The sequence below is a fragment of the Populus trichocarpa genome, chromosome 11 (assembly GCF_000002775.5).
Source record: "Populus trichocarpa isolate Nisqually-1 chromosome 11, P.trichocarpa_v4.1, whole genome shotgun sequence".
In the NCBI taxonomy this organism is placed as follows: Eukaryota; Viridiplantae; Streptophyta; class Magnoliopsida; order Malpighiales; family Salicaceae; genus Populus; species Populus trichocarpa.
The window spans coordinates 5791180-5797116 of record NC_037295.2 but is presented as its reverse complement, the minus strand read 5'-3'; the positions used below and the strand labels follow the sequence as shown (position 1 = coordinate 5797116).

At 34.4% G+C, this 5937-nt stretch overlaps 1 pseudogene; it reads right to left on the bottom strand.

Annotated features, from left to right (window-relative positions):
- Positions 1 to 1617: 1617 nt before the first annotated feature.
- Positions 1618 to 4473, bottom strand: LOC7472307 (peroxisome biogenesis protein 7-like; annotated as a pseudogene).
- Between the last annotated feature and the right edge of the window lie 1464 nt (positions 4474 to 5937).

Here is a 5937-nt window from a genome sequence, read left to right as displayed (position 1 = left end):
ACTTTTTATTCAAATTGAATTCACAATCTAATATCTAATTATCATTTCTATACATTCAATTTTACATCAAAATGTGAACTAAAAATAAAATTAACAACAAATAATTAGTACCCAACTAATGATTCATCTTTTTTTTCATTTCAAATTTATTCAACCTAAATTATACATTTTAATTATTCTCAATTTCACAAAAAATCAATTTCCTCAAATTTCCTCAAGTTTCTAACTTGACAATAAAACTAACAAAATGTTAATTGGTACCCATTAAATAACTATTATTTCTTTAATTATAACACATCTAAGTTTCAAAATCAAGCTTAATTTCATCAAATGACAAATGAAATCAATTTCCTCCAAATCTCAAACAAACCCTAACATATAAATCATACATTAATACAATAAATTAAATTCTCTATGAAAAAGCTTAAATATACAAGTAAACTACAAATACTATAAAAAAAATCAATAAATTAATCTAAAACAAAAATGAGTTACAAGAAAACATGGATAGATTTGTTTATTTAGTATAGCGAAGTTTCACAAGAAATTAAACCAAGAGAGAGATACTAACACTATTGATAGATTTAGGTGATGCTAGCGATTTGAGGTGGTCAAATTTGTGAGGATAATGGTTGGATTTGTGAGAAAATGGAGGGAAGGGATTGCTATTTTTTTAACATGAAGAAGAAGAAGAAAGCAAGTGGAAGAGAGAAAAACAAGAAGAAAAATAAGAAAGCAAGAGGAAAGACGGAACTGTCGAGTTTTATTTTATTAATTTTTTTCAATGGAATGTCAGTCAACAATTCTGTCAAAAAATACTAACATGTCACATTTCAAATGAAATTTTTATTATTTATTATTTTTTCTATTCTGTCAAGATTTCTATCAAAAATTATTGACAAATAAATCCCATCGTATTTTTTATTGGCAATTACCGACAAAAAATTTTCACCGCTATATATGTCAGGGAGTATCGACGGAATATTTTCATTGCTATTTACTAATTTTCAAGTAGTGGTTGGAGGTATTTCATGGAGTCCATCACTATAACACAATTTTTTTGCCTGGACTTCTATAAGATTACCTTAGAACAGGAATGCAAGGGTATCGTCAACAGATAACACGTGAAAACCATACTTCAACACTGATAGCGGTGTGGCATGAGTAGATAAAAAGCAAAATTATTCGAAATGGATAGACTATACACAATTAGCTAAGTTTTGGAGCTCGGCAGCTTTACTTGACTTAAAGAAATGCATCCATAGAATTTCCGTTTATGTACAACTTCTAAGAAATTTACTCCTGTAATTCAACAATACCACCAATTTCATTTGTCACTTGCAATAAATGCCAGTTCAGCTGCATCAACTTGGCCTGATTCATCCGCATAGGAGAACTGTATGCATGCTCAATACCTCATGGTAAACAAATCTATCAACAGACCAAGCTGTAACTGCACATTTTTCTAATCACTCCAGACTGCAAGTAAAAAAGATTGCTAGTCTAGGCATCATAGCCAGCCAAGGGCTGATGGGAAATAAAAGCACTGGCTTTCTGAGATGCCACTTTGCTAATCAGATCTCTACTATGCAGAGAGACAGCATCCAAATATTCTCATTAAAAACATAAGAACTCAGCAGATTTGACTCAAGAGGAACTGTAACAGCATGTTAATTTTACAACAAGATCAGTTTGAGCTACACGAGTTTCGTTCAACCTCATCTCTCAGCTCTTAGTGAACAAAAGCTTCTGTATGTACTGGTCTGCTACAAATCAATTTCAGGGAGCTTCTGCATGTACATGAAAACAGTTTAAGCCTAGACTTGAATAAGCACATGTCTGAGGGGTATTGTGTCAAGTAGGAAGATGCTGATGATCCAACTTTGAAGCTGGGTTGGCTTTTTCAAGCAAAACACAACTCACTGGTTACCAACAGCCCTTAAAAAGTCACCATCCCTTCATGCTTTTGGATACCTAAAAAACACATGGAAGCTATTTATATAAACAGTTCACCTAATACACACTAAAGTTGGTTTGAATTTCGAACCGTTAACCTGAGATCACTTGGAAAACCCTCCAAATGCCACAGTCAAAAGATAAATACTTACAAAGTTTTTGATAAAGAAACATATCGTAACCAAAAGTCCAACGTCTTCCCAAGTGATTGGAAGCTAAAATGTGAAAAGTTGGCTTTCCCTAGTATAGGATTTAAACCATCCCTTAGGCTAAGACAGTTGCCTTAAAGAGTAGAGCTCAGCAGACTTGATGCATAATACTCAGGAGGTATGGTGTGGAACCATCTCTCTCTCTTTCTCCACTGATACTCTATTCAACAATCAAATTTCTTTATAAAAGAACTCAAACTTAAATATAACATGAGGCCCGATCACAATCTCATCGTTTTTCTTCTCCTTTTTGTTATGAACTATCAGCAATGACACAGACATAACCACAAAGCATAAGAGTTGCAATGGCAAATGCAAATCTTTACCCCTAAATTTAACATAAGAATATGGCAACAAAAGCATAATACTATCTCTCAAACCCCAGATTCATTTCTGATCTCACACACGATCTGTAAATCCTGTACATGAAACACAAAGACTTGCTAACAGAGGAATGTTAGCAATTAATATTTATCTAAAAGAAAATGGTGCTATTCGAGGACACGGGAAATAAGAGATAGGATGATAAAAAATCACAAAGTAAAATCAAATCCACTAGATACACCTTAAAATCAAAGTAGAATAATAACAGATCAAAGCATCATAAACCTGATAGAAAAGAATTATGGTTTTCCAAACCAATTGAATTGAGTTGCAGCATGACTCTGCCTCACCAGTAGATTGTTGAATCAGCCAAACACAATGTCATGGCAATGCATCTAATTCAACAATAGAGAGGTGGATAAATAGCCTTATCAATTCATGCACAGTTCATTTCTATTGTACACTGAAGGGTGATCGACTCCAACAGTCATGCTTTAATTGACATGACAGCACACATTCAATCCGTCAAAATTCACACCGAAACCATGTGAAACATTCCTAAATGTAAACATGTCAATGAAGATAAAACCCCCAAAATTCATCAAAGCAGAAAACTACACCACCTTTTTGTGTTATTAAAACTGATATGCAGGGCTGCTAAGCACATTATTAAACAATGTCATCCATTCAGACATATATCGCAACTATAAGATAAATAAACAACTAGTACAACTAAGATAGCTTCCACATTTATGCTTTTACTACTAAACATACGAATTCCATTCAAAAATACCAAAACTCTAACAAAGAACAAGTTAGAAACAATATTTAAAAAAAATACTTCCCTTTGTCAAGGTGCTCTCGGGTCCGTCCCATGTTGCCAAACATAAACCAACTCATCCCACCCTGTGCTTGCCAACAACCCATCAACTAGGACACTCATATCAACCCCCACAGCAAACTCAGTATGATGATCATACCTCCCCACCAATGCATCCTCCACCATAAAGTCCCACATACAAACAGTCATATCATAAGAACAGGAAACCATAAAATTCCTATGATGGGGAGAAAACTTAACTTTTTTAACGGCATTCCCATGTCCGCTCAAAACCGAGATCGGAGCTCTAAAACTCCGCACATCCCAAACTCTTATACTCTTATCCACCGATGCAGTAGCAATAATACAATCATCATATTTATTCCAATCACAACACAAAATCTCAAAATCATGACCTGGAATTATCATCGTACTTCCAGGCTCACGCACGTCCCAGATTCGCACAGTACAATCCCCTGAAGCAGATGCAAAAACATCCGTATGCCTAGGGTTCCACGCAGCAGAATAAACACAGTACGCGTGTTCTTTAAACGTACGAATGCTCGCCGGCCTGTCAAGGGTCCATAATTTAATGGTATCATCCCAGGAAGAGGTGATGAAAGAATCGCGGCGAGTGGGGTTGTAGTCGACGGAGCTTGACAGAGCCATCGGCCACAGCGGCGATTAAGAGGGAATCGTGGGATTCACACCAGGCAAGGTCGTAGATGCCATCAGCAGTATCGAAGGAGATGAGTTCGGTGAGTGGGGAGGAGGGAGTAGGAGGCAGGGAGAGAACGTGAAGACGGCCATTTCCGAGGATTCCAAAGTTCTGGGAAGTGGCGACGGCGAGACGCGATTCGTAAAAAGGGCTGAACTTGACGGAGTAGCCGTTGAATGGGGTTTTGAAGATTGGCATTGGTGGTGGTACGGGGATTTCTGTTATTTTTGGCCGAAAGTGGAGGAGTGAGTGAACAGTAAGATTACCAGAAGAAAATGGGCTAAACTATAATTGTTTTTTAAGGCCTTGAGATTTCGATCTTTCTTTCTTTCTGGTCTCAATTTCTTATCACCAATGATGGCCTTCTACACCTTTATCTTGTTTATCCAATCCAATCTATTTAACGCTGAGTTCCATGGTGAATACTTGAATATCAACCCTTACTATATATCTCACTTCTGTAACATTAATAAAAACATCACTGGGTACTCTTGCCATATAAATAGAAAAGAATGAACAAATCTCAAAATATTAACACTAGATTTTAATTTTGAAGAAAGATAAATTAAGAGAGAAGACTTAGATTGAAGCTCAAGTCTTTATCTCTTAGTTTGATATTTACATAAAACATAAAAGAAAAAAACTGGAAAAATAAAAATAAAATATTTTAATTCTGAATCAACTTATATCAAATTACTTTAATTTTCTTAAAAATTTTGTGAGAGTTTGAAATTATATCTTTTGGGGTATATTATGTTCATCGTTATTGATTTTTAATTAAACCCTTTAGTAAGATATTAAGTTATGTGATTTATAGTATTTTGAAAAAAATCATTAATACTGAAAATTCTAAATTGAATATACATCATATGCCTGTTTTGAAAATTATGTTATATTTTCGTTTTAGTCTTGGGAAAAAAATTTAATTGAATTCCCTTAGCTAAATAAATTTGCAAATATTTGATTATGCAAGTGCAATACAAAATTAATTAAGATTTTAATCACTTTTCATGGAATGTGAGTCTTTTTTTTTTTTTTGTTAATTATAGTTAAAACCCCATCATATATAGTGATGAGAGCTACTATCAAGAGCTTAAAAGGTATCAGGCGAACACAAATGTACTCTTTGATGTTTCTTTTAGCTACTCTACTAAGAGATTAATGACATTGTAAATATTCTGCTATATATAAATGAAGGTGACCCTACCCCGTTACATTGTCTTTCTATACTCGAATATAGTTCTTCATTACTTATTTCATGTTTATAAGATTATTTTTCATAAAGAGTGTACATGTGTTCTATTAAGAGTAGTTATAGACTCCACGTATTAGGGCTTCAATGGCAATATATTCAAGTAGGTTCTCCGCATTTAGCATTCTTCATTGAATTACTTGAGATATGTTGTAGAGCTTTCATCCTCTTATTAGGTGATAGAGAAAAGCTCTATTGTGCTCTTTTTGGTTGGAATGTTTGTACTGAAACAAGAAATGAGCTTCACACAAAGATCGTGAATGTTAAAAATGAAGCCGAGTTCAAGGCTATGATACCATATCTTGGAAGATTCGTGAAAAAATTGTAAGAAAAATTTTGTACATAACATCAATCTTCTATGTCACAAGCTCTAGGATACTTCTAATATTTTTTTATGTGTTCTCTAGATCTGTAAGGCCATGATAGTTATTCAATTTAGCCTTCATGACGATTTGGTTTTTGAAAAGGCTAGTGTGCAACACTCTTATAACAAAGTAGAAAGTATCATATCTAAAAGGGATGATGTTTGTCACGAATGTGCGGCGTCGCAACGATCATCTCCTCGGATCAGGATCTTTGTGGTGATAGGTGGAAAAAACACGGAATTCTTGTTTCTTCTCAGTAAAAAATGAATGGAGTCGTTATCTAGTATTTGGAT